The sequence below is a fragment of the Moschus berezovskii genome, chromosome 20 (assembly GCF_049115385.1).
Source record: "Moschus berezovskii isolate FMDL1 chromosome 20, NW_MosBer_1.0, whole genome shotgun sequence".
Lineage (NCBI taxonomy): Eukaryota > Metazoa > Chordata > Mammalia > Artiodactyla > Moschidae > Moschus > Moschus berezovskii.
The window spans coordinates 25,218,443-25,234,902 of record NC_142479.1 but is presented as its reverse complement, the minus strand read 5'-3'; positions in this window follow the sequence as shown (position 1 = coordinate 25,234,902).

Sequence of the window (16,460 nt, the reverse complement as noted above, 5' to 3'; positions counted from 1 at the left end):
CCCCTGCCCACCCCCTGCCCCCTGGCTCCATAACCGTGATTTATGGCTGGCCTGTGGGGAGCGGCCCCCTCCCCAGCGCCTACCTCTCTGCGGCTCCTGGACCAGATGGGCTGCCTGCTGCTCCCTGGAGCAGCTCCACCAGGGAGGGCGTCGTGATGACCGCGCCAGGCCGGCTGGGACCCTTCCCTCGCCGCGGCTCGCCCCCCACCCCTCCGCTTTCCCACAGTCCCTGGCATCCCCTCTCGGGCTGGTTCTTGCCTGTTGGGATTGACAACTGAGACGGGAGTTCATGGAACAGAAACTGCCCCCGGTGCTCCATTCGTCTCCGCCCCAGACACAGATGGACAGACACACGCATATAAAGGCGCCGATAGGTCCTCACACAAGGATGCTCACAGGGTCGAGACTGACACATGCATGCGCCTGTCTACACGGGCACACACACGCACACTCAGAGTGAGTGCTGGTGGGGGATCTGCATGTGTGTGGGGGCTTGGAAGGGAGCCAGGCCCCCCTGCAGCCAGGCCAAGCCTCCCCACCCCCACTCCCTGCTGGGTCCCTGCCTCCCTTCCCCTATGTCTACGCTACCCACCCCCCCCCCCCGCAGCCCCTTGATGCCAAAGGGTATCTTCTCCAGCTCCTGCCAATCCATTATGAAGGTCCACTCAACCAGCAAGGGCATTTCTGGGGGTGTCCTGGGATGGGCCCTGGAGGGGATCGGTATCCCCCAGGCTGGTCGTGTTGGGTGCAGGGTCACTGGGGGGGAGTGGTAGAGAGACCCCGGGCTGTGTCAGGCTGAAGGTGAGTGCTGGAAACAAAAAGATTGGAGTAAATTATTATTCCCCCCATGGCTTTCCCAAGGAAAGTGGAAGCAGCAGCCTGAGGCCCGTTTTCCTATTTGATGGGGAATCAGATAAATGGCAGGCAGCTTGCTCTGATAAGGCCTTGCTCTGGGCACAACCTCTCTTTCTGAAACCCTCTTACTATGCATAGAGGAAGGCTATCTGTGCAGCTGCACCTTGACACAAATATATCTGCACCCGAGATGAAGCAATTCCCCCAGAAATTACAGCAGGGGGATTGCATCTGAGGAGGGGGCCCTGGGGAGGGGCGGGGGCTTCAAGGGAGGGTGGGTGGAGGGAGGGAGGGGAGAAGAGGAGTCTGGGGCAGGCAGGGAGGAGCAGAGCGGGGCGGCTGGGAGGCTGGGTGTGGGGAGGAAGAGGTCAAGAGGGCCGCACCAGGGAGGGGCTTGGAGCACCTCCATATAAAATTTATACATTTTTTTTTTTCCGTCTAAGCAGCTTTCAGGGAAATATTCTTTTCCTCCCGCATCATCTTCCTGACAGGGCAACAGTTACCACCCCTCCATCCATCCCCCTCCCCTGCTGCCCTTACCGTATTCTCCTCTGCCCGTAGAATTAAAAATAAAATATGTGGACAATAAAATAGATTTTACAATTAGTCCCCTAAATGGAGGAGTCTCCGCTGCCTTAAATTTTTTTCTTCTTAGATTGGGAGTGGGGTGGTAGTGTGACTTAAATAAATAAATATGTAAGTAAATTAAATTTTTTCTGAAAAGTTGGAGTGTGCAGAGCTCTGAATGGGCACTCAAAAAACACTTTTCCAACTTGTCACATAGCCCTGTGTGTGTGTCTGTGTGTGTGTGTGTGTGCGCACGTGTGTGTATATACAAAAATGTGGGTGAATATGCCTGTGTGTTTGGGTGTGTTCTCACATGTGCAGCGCGCACACACACACACACACACACACACACACTCTGTGTTCTTTTCCCCTAGTCTGACAATACCATGGGCTCTGCCACTCTTCCATCCATGTCTGCCCAGCTCTGTGAGTTTGTGTATCTGGCCTCCCCACCTTTCTGGTTGGAAGAATTGGAGCCTCCAGCTTCTTAGGAGGTCTCCAGGAAGCCCCCATCCCAGCCAGAGAAGCTTAAAGGAGAGACATCCCATTAAGCACAAGGTTCCATCTCCCGCCAGACACCTCCCCCCTCCTCTGAGCTCCTCCTTGGCTGGGCAAAGGTCCCCAAGGGCGTTGGCAGTGGGCTTGGCAGGAGGAGTCCATGGGGGGAGGCCGTGAGGGCTGGGGGTCCTGCCCCCAAAGTGCTGGGTCTCAGGGGCACAGGATGGGCTTGTAGGGGCGGGAGGGGCAACAGGAGGCCTTGCCCGTGTGTGCGTGTGAGGTGGGGGATGTGGGGCTATGAGAGGGGGAAGTGGGGTGTGAGCACGTGCAGCCGTGTTCCCCTCCCTCCACAAACTGGCATCTGCCTGGAGTCTGACTGTTGAGCAGCTGCGAGACACAAGAGTCAGCCGACAGATGCCTCGGCCGGCCTTTGTCTGAGCAGAAGAGTCACTCCCTCCCCTTAAGCCCCTGCGGTGGCTGAGGCTGTGTGGTTTACCCATCTCACCCTCTAGCTACATCTCCAAACTTGGAGAGCAACAGGGACCTTCATCCTGTCCCCCAGCTCCTAGGGGTTAGAGGAGTGATGCGGAAGATGCAGGAAAGTAAAGGTTTGGGGGAGCTATGCTTTCAACCCCCTTTCCTAAACTGTGAATACACCTAAGTGGGGGCAGAGGGTGCGAGTGTTGACAGTGGGTGGGGAGGCCTCGGTCATGTCAACCTCATGTGGCTGGAAAAGGGTTGGGCTGGCAGACAGGATATCATGCTTCTCGTCTATCTCTGCCACTTCTCTGCGGCCAGTTTGCTCCTCTGGGCCACGCTTTTTCCTTCTGTTAAATGGGGGAAGGCAATCGTTCAGATGACAGGTGTAATGTTAAATAACATGATGACTGATTTTGGGATGTGTATCAGTCCAATGGGGCTTCCAAGGTGGCGCTAGTGGTAAAGAACCTGCCTGCCAATGCAGGAGATATAAGAGATGTGGGGTTCAGTCCCTGGGTCGGGAAGATCCCCTGGAGGAGAGCACAGCAACCCACTCCAGTATTCTTGCCTGGGGAATCCCCATGGACAGAGGAGCCTGGTGGGCTATAGTCCATAGGGTCACAAAGAGTCAGACATGACTGAAGCTACTTAGTACACACTCACGCACCAGTCCAATGAGGCAAGAACCAACTGGTTGTGGCTGTATGTTACCTACTATTGATTTGTGCTGAGCCTTGGACAGCCCAAGACCTGGTCTCCCTGCAGGAAATAATCTCTGTGAAGTAAGAAGCCTCTCCCAGGCTGGTGGGGTTCTCTGCACACACTTGCAAGCTGGCTCTGGAGACAGACGAGGGAATGGGAGCCCTCCAAGGGGAACTGCTGTGGATAACCAGGCTGGACCATGTTGCAGGCAGAACACTAATCCCATTCTCAATTTTTCTTCCGTGGAAGACTTAGCCAGAGGGTCAAAAGGGCCAGGGTGCCTGGGAATGGTCCCTTTAGAGCAAATAAGAGAAGGAAAAGCCCCTTAGGGAAGTAGAAGTCATGGATAGCTATTCTATTGTTCTCCATATTGGCAAGCTGGTGTCTATACTGGGACCAGAAACTATGTCCACCCCTAGAGTGGAACTTTGGCCATTGTGGATCCCAAATGGGGATGTGGGCTGTCATGCTCATCTTTGTAGAACACTGACTGCCATTGATCCTGATATTGGGGTGTTGATTCTTCTTAACTGACTGAATCGGGGCATCAATCTCTACATTGGGATGTTGCTTCCCTTACCCATCCCTATGGCGGGATATTGATCCTCCTCAACCAACTCTGTATTGGGACATTGATCCCCACATGGGACACTGATTACCTCAACTGAATCTTCATTGGAGTATTGATCCCTCCACTGGAATGTTGACTCCCTTTCCTATCCAATTCCGGATGGGACATTGATCCCACATTGGGGATGTTGGTTTATTCTTTTCTCGCAGTACCTTGACATTATCCATCACCCAATATTGAATACAGACACTGATTTTAAAGTTTGCTTTTCTTTAAATGTATTTGTTTCTGGCTGTGGTGGGTCCTTGTTGCTTCGCAGGGTTTTCTCTAGTTGCAGCAAGCGGGGGCTACTCTAGTTGTGTTGTGGGAACTCCTCATTGTGGTGGCTTCTCTTGCTGCAGACCAAGGCTCTAGGACATGCAGGCTTCAGTAGCTGCACCTCGAGGGCTCTTGAGCACAGGCTCAATAGTTGTGGCACACAGGCTCGATTGCTCAAGGCATGTGGGATCTTTCCAGACCTGGGGTCAAACCCGAGTCTCCTGCATCGGCAGGTGGATTCTTTACCACTGAAGTCACCAAGGAAGCCCTGACACTGATGTTTCTTTTAGGCTTTTGGTCCATTCATTCCATCAACTATTCACTTGTTATATCTGCCGTGTGTCAGTTTCTGTGCTAATAGTTGAGATCTCTGTCTTTCTCTCTTCCTACCACCAGTTCCCAACGTGAAGACCCTGATTGCCCTTCAAATCTTCATAGTTGAACGTTGGCCTACTTTCCCCCATCCATCACCCCATCTTCCTGCAATGACTTCAGCTAAGGTCACTGGTCACATGAAGACAGCCTAATGCAGTTGGGGGCCATATGTAGCACTTTGAAAAGAGCGTAGACTCTGGAGACATGAATTGGAATCTTGGGCTTCACCATTTACCAGCCGCAGTTTCCTCATCTTTCAACTGGGGATAAAGATACAATCTTCTCGGGCTTCTCATGCAGATGAAAGGAGAGAGTGTGCATGGGAGCACTGGGTGGGACCTGCAGCATGGTCAGCACAGTGATTTTTAGTAAAGCTTTCCCTTCTGTGCCTTCCTTTTCCCTGGCCCAGGGAGGTGGCTCTTCAGTTGACAGACACATCCATGTACCCCCTTCTCACATACTGGTGATGAGGTTGAGACCCTTCCTCTTCCCAAATCCATCACCAGCAGTATCCCTGATAAAATGTGTGTGTGCTCAGTCAGCCGTGTCCGACTCTTTGCAAACCCATGGACTAAAGCCTTCGTGGCTCCTCTGTTCATGCGATTTTTTTCCAGCAAGAATACTGGAGTGGGTTACCATTGCCTCCTCCAGCGGATCTTCCCCACCCAGGCATCAAACCCCCATCTCCTGTATCTCCTGCATTGGCAGGTGGATTCTTGGAAGGAAGGCCCCTTCATAATTCAGGCCCTCACAAAACTCCAGATAGAGCTATCATTTTGAAAAACCCATATTATATAGATGGGGAAGAGGAGCAACGTTGCCACCCCGAGTCTGTGTGTAATTACATATTTTGGCCGCGTGCTGGGCCTGGGATAAATCTGTATGGTAATGCAGGCCAGGGGCTTACCATGTAGGCACACATGCTAATTTTTAAACCACAAAATCGCGGCTGTTTTCATTTTCATTTCTGACAACGCTGGAGGAGATTAGGTCCTATTAAGCACCATGGGGCCTGTCCTCCCCCTGGCCACCTGCGGGGTTCCTCATGGCTTTCATGGGCTGGTCGGGCCCAGTGCTGAGGCAAACACAGCCTTCTTAATTGTAGGGCACTGCTCTGCCCAGGGGGAGGCAGCCAGGTTGGCAGACTGAGGCTGTCTGCGTCCCTCACCCCGACTGGGGTTGGGTGCTAGGTCTCACTCTGCCTGGGGAGGGAGGACTCGGAGCTCACAGCCCCCCACGGAGATGGAAATTCCAGGCTGTCGCTTCTCCTTGTGGGAAAGAGGGTCGGCTGCTCTCCCCGAAGGACCAGGCTGTCCTCAGGACCCTGAAAGAGCAAGGGCATGGGTCACTGAGGCCATCAGTCCTAGTCCAGCCCCAACTTGATGTGTGACCTTGTACGAGTCATTTCCCTTCCCTGGACCTCATTTTCCATCTCTCCAGCCTGTAGGAGTGCAAACGAGGTGGTTCAGGCTCTTCCTTCTGGTTCTGACACTTTGTATTTGAACTTCCAGTTCCCCACTGGGGGGAAGCCAACAGCTCTGGGTTACCTACAGACCATGGGTTGAGCGATAAACGTTCATGGTCTCATTTTTAAAAAACTCTTATTTTTATTTGGCTGCACCAGTTATTTGTCGTGGTAAGTGGGTTTCTCCAGGCACACAGGCTTCTCTCTAGTTGGGGTGCACAGGCTTAGTTGCCCCACAGCATGAGAGATCTTCGTTCCCTGACCAGAGATCAAACCCACGTCTCCTGCATTGCAAGTGAAAGTGAAAGTGCTAGTGGCTCAGTCGTGTCCGACTCTTTGCAACCCCGTGGACTGTAGCTCACCAGGCTCCTCTGTCCATGGGATTCTCCAGGCAAGAATACTGGACTGGGTTGCCTTGCTCTCCCCCAGGGGATCTTCCTGACCCAGGGATCAAACCTGGGTCTCCCTCACTGCAGGTAGATTCTTTACTGTCTAAGCTACCAGGGAAGACCCCTGCATTGCAAGGGGGACTGTTAACCACTGGACCACCAGAGAAGTCCTTATTGTCTCATTTCATCTTTCCCTTGACTCCCTGAAGTAGCAGAATGTTCAACAGCACATCCCATATCCATCACTCACCGGCCAGATGATTTGTTTTCTCATTTTTACAACGGAAGTGCAATTGATAAGAGTACCACCTGATAAGGTATTTATATTTGGGATCAAACAAATTGCCAGAGTATACAAGACAACGCCAGACACGTGATCAGATATATGGTCATATATGTGCTGGATGTTAGTATTATCTTACAGATAAGGAAGGGGCTTCCCAGGTGGCTCAGTGGTAAAGAATCTATCTGCTGCTACAGGAGATGCAGGAGATGGGGGTTCGATCCCTGAGTCAGGAAGATCCCCTAGAGCAGGAAATGGCAAACCATTCCAATAGTTTTGCCTGGAGAATTCCATGGACAGAAGAGCCTGGCAGGCTACAGTCCATGGGGTCTCGAAGAGTTGGACACAATTGAGCCCGCACACAGATAAGGAGACAGATGATTAGAAAAAGATAAATAGTTCACTGGAGGCCACAGTGTTGGAACACAAACTGGAACCCAGGTCCCCCTTAGCTCCCCAATAGATGTTCTGTTTCATTCACCTCTTTCCCACCCGGAGGAGGGGACAGATTCTCTGTCTCCCGAAAGTCCCCATCCTGGGCACTGAGCAAAAGTGGCAGCAGAGAGATGCTGAGAGAAGCAAGAAAGTCTGAATGGGGCTCCTGCTTGGCTGCTACCCCCAACCTTGACTCCCAGGGGTCCTTGGGCACAAGGGAACCAGTCCAGCCTTGGCAGACGCTGGGGTCTGGCAGACCCTCTGCTTGTCTGAAGGGAGAGGAGGGCGGGGAGGGGTCTGGGGGGAGGAGCCGGCCCAGCCCCCTTCCATTCTCCCTCCATCTGCACCCAGAAGCAGCCAAGCGTGGCGCCTGGCCACCCCGCCCACCCCCGCCCCCTCTGCATTCTCCCTGCTTGGGCGAGGGCTGCCCTGTCTCTAGGGGGGGACCTTGTCTGTGCTCAATTTCATGCCACTTAATTCCCAAGCCTGCCCGTGAAAATGGCAACAAATCGGCCCCAACTGCCCAAATGTCCTGTCCCATCTCGGACTTCTCTCCTGTACCCTCCTCCTCCGCCTGACAGCCCCTCACCCATCAGGCTGGAGAGGGAGCATCCAGACACCAGCGAGCTGAGTGAGCCTTACTGCTGACTCAGATTCACCGGGGCTCTCCTCTCCAGGCTCCCACACACATCCCTTTTCCACCAGGGTCAAACTCTGGACCCAGAGGCGACCCATCTCATGTTCCCTCAAGTGCATGGTCAACATCTGGGCATGGTTTTATTTTGAATTTTAGTGTTGCTGCAGAACGCTTATTCTTTTCTTTATGTGCATGTTCTGTTTTAAGAACAACTTGGTTTATTTATGAACAGGGTACACATTCACATGATTCAGGTTTCATAAAGCATATAAGGGAGTGTGAAATGGCCCCCTCCCATCTCCCAGGGCTCCCCCACCCCTAGTTTCCACCCCAAGGGCAACCAACATCCCCAGTTCTTGGGTATCTTTCCAGAGATCTGTTACACAAAAATGAGCAGACACACATTCATAGTCTTTCCCGCTTTTGTCATCAGTGGTGGTGTGTTGTTTACGCCGGTCGGTACCCCACTGTTTCCGTTCCTATACTTGATGACCAGAGTCTCCTTTCCTACCTTTAGCACCTCACATATGGGGCTATTTGAAGTTCTCCTCCTCTCTATGCCCACCATAAATGTTTTGAAGCCGTAGAGATAAGCATTCTATTCTACCTGTGCCAAATACTCTCTAGGTGACTTTGAAAACTTCATTTTCCCCTTGGGCCTCAATCTCCAAATCAGTAAAAGGGGAATATTAATATACACCCACCTCCCAAAGTAATTGCAGTGGTTGTGTAATTAATAAAGAAGGTAATGGACGCCAAGTACCAGGAGATGAGGCATAATGCCCATTCCTTTTCCCTTTCTTTTCTGTCCTCCCATCAGATGAAGGCCGAGCTGTCCTTCAAGTGCTGGATCAGTGCCACCTCCTCTTGGGCCTCTGTCCCAAAAGGAATCAGGCCATCTCTTTGCATATGTTGGGTGCTGGATCTATCCCACAGAAGGTGTCACTCTGTATGGTATAACCATTTAAATTCATCTTCGCCCTGCAAGGCTGTGAGAGATTTGAAGGCTTCTGAAGAGCATGGCAACCCACTCCAGTGTTCTTGCCTGGAGAATCCCAGGGATGGGGGATCCTGGTGGTCTTCCGTCTATGGGGTCACACAGAGTCGGACACGACCGAAGTGACTTAGCAGCAGCAGCAGAAGAGCAGGAAACAAAATGTTATGGTGTACTTTACCTTTAAACATTTACTGCCTCCCCCAATCCCGCCCCCACATTCCCACATCTGAGCTGATCAGGTGATAGGCACATCTATAAAGTTCCCACCCAAAAAACAGCATAAAGTTATTAGCAGTAAAAGCTGGATCAGACTAAAATCAACGCAGTCGGCATGTGATGGAGGAAAAAGCAGAGTAGCGCTGAAATTTTAGAAGAGACAAAGGATAAAAGGGGTGTGAGATACAGCGACCTACAAGACTTTGGGGAAAATCAAGACTCCAACGATATTTTTCACAGAACTAGGACAAATAATCTCACAGTTTGTATGGAAATACAAAAAACCTCGAATAGCCAAAGCAATCTTGAGGAAGAAGAATGGAACTGGGAGAATCAACCTGCCAGACTTCAGGCTCTACTACAAAGCCACAGTCATCAAGACAGTATGGTACTGGCATAAAGACAGAAATATAGATCAATGGAACAAAATAGAAAGCCCAGAGATAAACCCACGCACCTATGGACACCTTATCTTTGACAAAGGAGGCAAGAATATAAAATGGAGAAAAGACAGTCTCTTTAACAAGTGGTGCTGGGAAAACTGGTCAGCCACTTGTAAAAGAATGAAACTAGAACACTTCCTAACACCATACACCAAAATAAACTCAAAATGGATTAGAGAGCTAAATGTAAGACCAGAAACTGTAAAACTCCTAGAGGAGAACGTAGGCAAAACACTCTCTGACATAAATCACAGCAGGATCCTCCAAGACCCACCTCCCAGAATATTGGAAATAAAAGCAAAAATAAACAAATGGGACCTAATTAAAATCAAAAGCTTCTGCACAGCAAAGGAAACTATAAGCAAGGTAAAAAGACAGCCTTCAGAATGGGAGAAAATAATAGCAAATGAAGCAACTGATAAAGGATTAATCTCCAAAATATATAAGCAGCTCCTGCAGCCCAAATCCAGAAAAATAAATGACCCAATCAAAAAATGGGCCAAAGAACTAAACAGACATTTCTCCAAAGAAGACATACAGATGGCTAACAAACACATGAAAAAATGCTCAACATCCCTCATAATCAGAGAGATGCAAATCAAAACCACAATGAGATACCATTTCACACCTGTCAGAATGGCTGCTATCCAAAAGTCTACATGCAATAAATGCTGGAGAGGATGTGGAGAGAAGGGAACCCTCTTACACTGTTGGTGGGAATGCAAACTAGTACAGCCACTATGGAGAACAGTGTGGAGATTCCTCAAAAAACTGGAAATAGAACTGCCATATAATCCAGCAATCACACTCCTGGGCATACACACCAAGGAAACCAGAATTGAAAGAGACGCATGTACTCTGATGTTCATTGCAGCACTGTTTATAATAGCCAGGACATGGAAGCAACCTAGATGTCCATCTGCAGATGAATGGATAAGAAAGCTTTGGTACATATACATAATGGAGTATTACTCAGTCATTAAAAAGAAAGCATCTGAACCAGTTCTAATGAGGTGGATGAAACTAGAGCCTATTATACAGAGTGAAGTAAGCCAGAAAGAAAAACACCAACACAATATACTAACGCATATATATGGAATTTAGAAAGATGGAAATGATAACTCTGTATACGAGATAGCAAAAGAGACACAGATGTATAAAACAGTCTTTGGGACTCTGTGGGAGAGGGTGAGGGTGGGATGGTTTGGGAGAATGGCATTGAAACATGTATATTATATGTGAAACGAATCGCCAGTTCAGGGTTGATGCATGTTACAGGATGCTCGGGTCTGGTAAGTGGGGATGACCCAGAGGGAGGATAAGGGGAGGAGGGAGGTGGGAGGGAGGTTCGGGGGGGGGAACTCATGTACACCTGGGGTGGATTCACGTCAATGTATGACAAAAACAACCAATATAATATTGTAAAATAATTAGCCTCCAATAAAAATAAAAATTAAAAAAAAAAAGACAAATGTGAGCTGGAAAAAAACAAACAAACAAAAAGACTTTGGGGAAAGACAGGGCTAAAAAAGGATTTTGAGAGAGTTTTGCTGTATGTTGTAAGTGGTGTGATTTTCTTCTCCACTTTGCTGCTTGTCCAAAAGAGTTTGGTAAAGACTTCATTGCAAATCAGTGCTTTTGGAAGCTCTTAGGGCTCCCTTTGGGTATAATCGAGACTGAGACTGACCTAAGATTTATCTGGGTTGCATTGGACATCCTGGGACTGGCTCAGTAGAAATGTTGATTAGCAGAAAGATGAGAAGGGCAGAAGGAGGGATAGGAGGCAGAGTGCACATAGGCTGTGGTTCCTCAGTTCCTCCTCTGGGCAAGCCACCTGATGGACAATGCTCACATGTGCATGGCAATATATTTCCCAGGAGCCCCAAGATTTTGATGAGCCACCTCTCCACCCACGATCTCCCCAATTTATAGATCAACAAAGCCCTAAAATTTGTAATTGGCACAACTACTAAGGACATATCAGAAACATTTCCTCTCAGTCATAGTGCAGATAGGAGGGGATGCTTGTTGGGTGAGATTCTCTACCAGCTTTTCTCTTTCCAGCTCCAAACAAAGTTATGAGAAAGTAGGTGAGCTAGATACCTCAAGATGAATATTATCTCATTTTATCCCTTCTAGCAACCTCTTGAGATGGGATTAATGTCCCCATTTTAATTTAAATTTCTAATTGTTTATTGTTCGCATGTCAAATACACTTGGTTTTGTATATTGGCCTTGTATCCTTCAACTTTACTAAATTCATTAGCTCCAGTAGCTTTTTTTTTTTCTTTTCTGGTGGAGAGAGTTGATTCCTTAGAGTTTTCTGTGAAGATGGTCATGTCTGTGAATAAAGATGGTTTTCCTTTCTTCTTTTCCAATCTGTGTGTCTTTTTTGCTTTTTCTTGTCTTATTACACTGTCTATGGTCTCCAGTAGAGTGCAAAATGGGGATGATAAGAGCAGATATTTTTGCATTCTTCTTGATATTTTGGGAGAAATGTTCCCATTTTATGGTTGAGAAAATTGAGTCACAAATATTCTGTAACAAGCCCAAGGCCACCAGATAATCAATGACAGTGCCAAAATCAGAACCCAGACTTTCCTGGCTCCAAAGTCTGTTCCTTTTCTATTGTTCCTAGCTTTGCAAAGAGTAAAAGTAAAAATGTTAGTTCTGTCAACTCTTTGTGACCCCATAGACTATAGCCCACCAAGCCTGCCAGGCTCCTCTGTCCATGGAATTTTTCAGGCAAGAACACTGGAGTGGGTAGCCATTTCCTTCTCCAGGGCATCTTCCTGACCCAGGGATCAAATCCAGGTCTCCTGCATTACAGGCAGATTCTTTACCACCTGCACCAGCAGCGAAGCTGACAGGCTGTACAAAAATATAGTAATTTCTTCTTTGTAACCCCTTCCCCCCCTGCACCCGCCCCCCCCCGCCGGTTCCCTGCCTAGGTACAGAGCAGCTGCTTGGTGACAGCTTGCTGTCTGAATGGAAGTGGGGCCCACGCTGAAGAGTGGCGTGGGGAGATCTCCCACTTTGATGTGGGGATGCACAGTGGCTTTGGAGATGGGGACGTTTCCATCCCACTCTGGAGCCTCGTTTCAGGAGGAATGTGCCCTTGATTGTTGGGTAAAGAGGTATGTTTCTTGGAGGCAAATGAAGGGTTTGATTTAGAAGACTCTGAGGAACAAAAGAGAGGGTGGGAGTATAGCTGGATCTTTAAGAAGAACAGGTGGTGGATTAAAGTGAAGACTCTGAAGACAGACTTTCTTGAAGCCCAATTCTACCACCTACCACCCATGTGACTTTCGGCAAGTTCATTGGTCTCTCTGTACTTCAGTCATCTCATCTGTTAACAGGGGTCCTTGCCTTTCTACCTCACAAACTCAGGATGAGGGTTATAGGAGTTAAGACACAGTAAATGGACCATGGTAAGTGCTATACAAGGGAGAACAGCTATTTTTTAAATTAATTTATTTATTATAGTGTTTTTTTTTTTTTTTTGGCTGTACTGGGTCCTTGTTGTGGAGTGAAGGCTTTTCTAGTTGGCTTAGTTGCCCAATGGCGTGTGGGATCTTAGTGCCCCAACCAAGCATTGAACCTATGTCCTCTGCATTGGAAAGTGTATTGTTAACCACTGGACTACCAGGAGAGACCTTGATTATTATTTTCATTGAGTCACAGGACTGTTGGGTGGGGGACCTACAGAAGCCACCAGGGACTATTTTCTTTCCTCTTTGAACACACACACACACACACACACACACACACCCTACTTCAGACCCCACAACTGTAAATAGAGCTGTGTCTCAAGTGATCAGGTTACTTCACGTCTCTGAGTCTCAGTTTTTCCAGATGTAGAATGGGATAGCCTGCCTTGTCTCATACTGTGACGCTAAGGCACAGTTCAGTTCAGTTCAGTTCAGTCGCTCAGTCGTGTCCGACTCTCCGCGACCCCATGAATCACAGCACGCCAGGCCTCCCTGTCCATCACCAACTCCCGGAGTTCACTCAAACTCATGTCCACAGAGTCGGTGATGCCATCCAGCCATCTCATTCTCCGTCGTCCCCTTCTCCTCCCGCCCCCAACCTTTCCCAGCATCAGAGTCTTTTCCAGTGAGTCAACTCGTCGCATGAGGTGGCCAAAGGATTGCAGTTTCAGCTTTAGCATCAGTCCCTCCAATGAACATCCAGGATTGATCTCCTCTAGAATGGACTGGTTGGATCTCCTTGCAGTATAAGGGACTCTCAAGAGTCTTCTCCAACACCACAGTTCAAAAGCATCGATTCTTCGGCGGTCAGCCTTCTTCACAGTCCAACTCTCACATCCATACATGACCACGGGAAAAACCATTGCCTTGACTAGACGGACCTTGGTTGGCAAAGTAATGTCTCTGCTTTTTAATATACTATCAAGGTTGGTCATAACTTTCCTTCCAAGGAGCAAGCGTCTTTTAATTTCATAGCTGCAATCAGCATCTGCAGTGATTTTGGAGCCCAAAAAAACAAAGTCTGACACTGTTTCCACTGTTTTTCCATCTATTTCCCATGAAGTGATGGGACCAGATGCCATGATCTTAGTTTTCTGAATGTTGAGCTTCAAGCCAACCTTTTCACTCTCCTCTTTCACTTTCATCAAGAGGCTTTTGAGTTCCTCTTCGCTTTCTGCCATAAGGGTAGTGTCATCTGCATATCTGAGGTTATTGATATTTCTCCCGGCAATCTTGATTCCAGCTTGTGCTTCTTCCAGTCCAGCGTTCCTCATGATGTACTCTGCATATAAGTTAAATAAGCAAGGTGACAATATACAACCTTGACGTACACCTTTTCCTATTTGGAACCAGCCTGTTGTTCCATGTCCAGTTCTAACAGTTGCTTCCTGACCTGCATACAGGTTTCTCAAGAGGCAGGTCAGATGGTCTGGGATTCCCATCTCTTTCAGAATGTTCCACAGTTTATTGTGATCGACACAGTCAAAGGCTTTGGCATAGTCAATAAAGCAGAAATAGATGTTTTTCTGAAACTCTCTTGCTTTCTCCATGATCCAGCGGATGTTGGCAATTTGATCTCTGGTGCCTCTGCCTTTTCTAAACATTGATAAGAACAAAAATAGTCACGACTCCCAAACACCTCCTCTGTGCTTAATCTGTGTGTTCTCCCTTATCCCTGTGAGTTGGATGGTCATCCCATTTTCTACATGAGGAAACCATGCCCCAGAGGACAAAGGACAGAAGGACTTTCAGCCAGGATTGAACCCAGGTAGGCCAATCTCCAGGGCTTCCCTGGTGGTTCAGTGGTAAAGACTCTGCCTTGCCAACACAGGAGACACAGGTTCAACACCTTGGTCAGAAAGATCCCCTGGAGAAGAAAATGGCCTCTCCAGTATTCTTGCTGGGAAATTCCACGGACAGAGGAGCCTGGTGGGCTACAGTCCATGGGCTCACAAAGGGTCGGATACGACTTAGCTGCTAAACAACCACCACAGGCCAATCTCCAAAGTTTAGATCTTTTCTATGTTTGCACAGCTCTCCTTCTGGGACCAAGGGGTCAGAGCCATAGCATCTGGGCACAGGTGCCCCCTCCCCCAGGCATCCCCTCCCAGACCCTGCTCTGGGAGGGGGCTGCCCTTCAGTCGCTCCCTTGTCCAGCCAAATGCGCACGGGCGGCGGGCGGCTTTGGCACACAAGGCAGATGGGACTGTCACAAAAGCCCCCGCACCTCTCCAAGCTGGTCCCCCCACACGCCTGATTACCCCCCAATACCCAAGTTACCATTGATACAGTGGTACCGGGTGATTCAATTAGTGCAGCCGGCATGAAGGCAGCAGCACAAAGAGCTGGGGTAGTTAGAAACTCATCTTCTTTTGATTATTATAGCATCTCACACGTGGAAGCAGAAAATTATAGGCTCATGTGTCTTTGCTTAATATCCTCTGGGGCCAGATTTGTCGTCATGTTGAAGTTAGCTGTCAGGATTGACAAAATCATGTGGAGTTGATGGATTTACGGTGCCTGGGCCCAGCCAAGCTGGAGAAGTGCAGCCCCACAAGATACGCAGATCTGGAGACACGCACGCAGACACTCACACATGCTGATACGCCCCATTCAGACACAAAGATACACACACCCTTTGCTTTCCAGGAATGGATACTCAGACACTTCCACAGTGATTCATGCATGGATACACACACGACCACACACGGCAACACACTCATTCCACCCACATGAGCATATGAGATATGCTGGTACCCAAGGGCACACACACTCCACAAAGTGCTACACACACACGGACACACACAAATACACATGCCCCACACTCTGCTATACACTGACTCAGTCTCACATAGGATATAGAGCCCCTCCACACTGATACACCCCACTCACACACACACAGTCACACGCACACACACTCACTCATACACGCACACACACACACTCATACCCTACACCATGTAAATGGATAAGCAGATACACATGGTGATGTGCAGGCAAACTCACCCTCCAAGACACACATTCAGATATTCACACCCTACCACACACAGATACATGCCCACGTAGACACACAGATAGTGTGTACACACTGATACACACCCACACCTATGCCTACAGAGAGAGACACACATACAGACACTGAAGCACCCCAGCCAGACACTCAGCCTCCACACTAAACTACTCCCACTGGACACACACTCAGATCCCCACACCCACGGCAATGTGCACCCATACAGACTCACACCCACACACACTGACACACACTCGCTCAAACACACTTGTGTGCACACACACCAGAATACACTCCCATTCAGACACACACATTCACAGAGCTGCCCCACCAACACACATATCCAGACCCACACACACACCAGGCACAGAGACAAGAGACACACAGAAAACTACGACATGCTCAGGCATGAAGTCACTGTGATACACTCACACACATGCACGGCTGCCCAGACGAGCACCCAGCACACATGGAGAGAGACGGTACAGGGCAGTGGGCACAGGAGACAGAGGCCCGTGAGCATGCTGGCAGCTTCTAAGTCCCTCTCTGTGGCCCCTTCCCTTCCCTTTCTTCTCCTTCTCTCCTTGCCCACATCTCCACTTGTCCTAGCTGCCAGGGGAGATCCTGGGTAGTCGTGTGATGATAGAGACAGAATGGGAACTGGGGCCCCTACTGACAGCTACCCAGGGGACCCCCTACTCAAGGTTGCTGTTTGTTAGAAGGGCTGG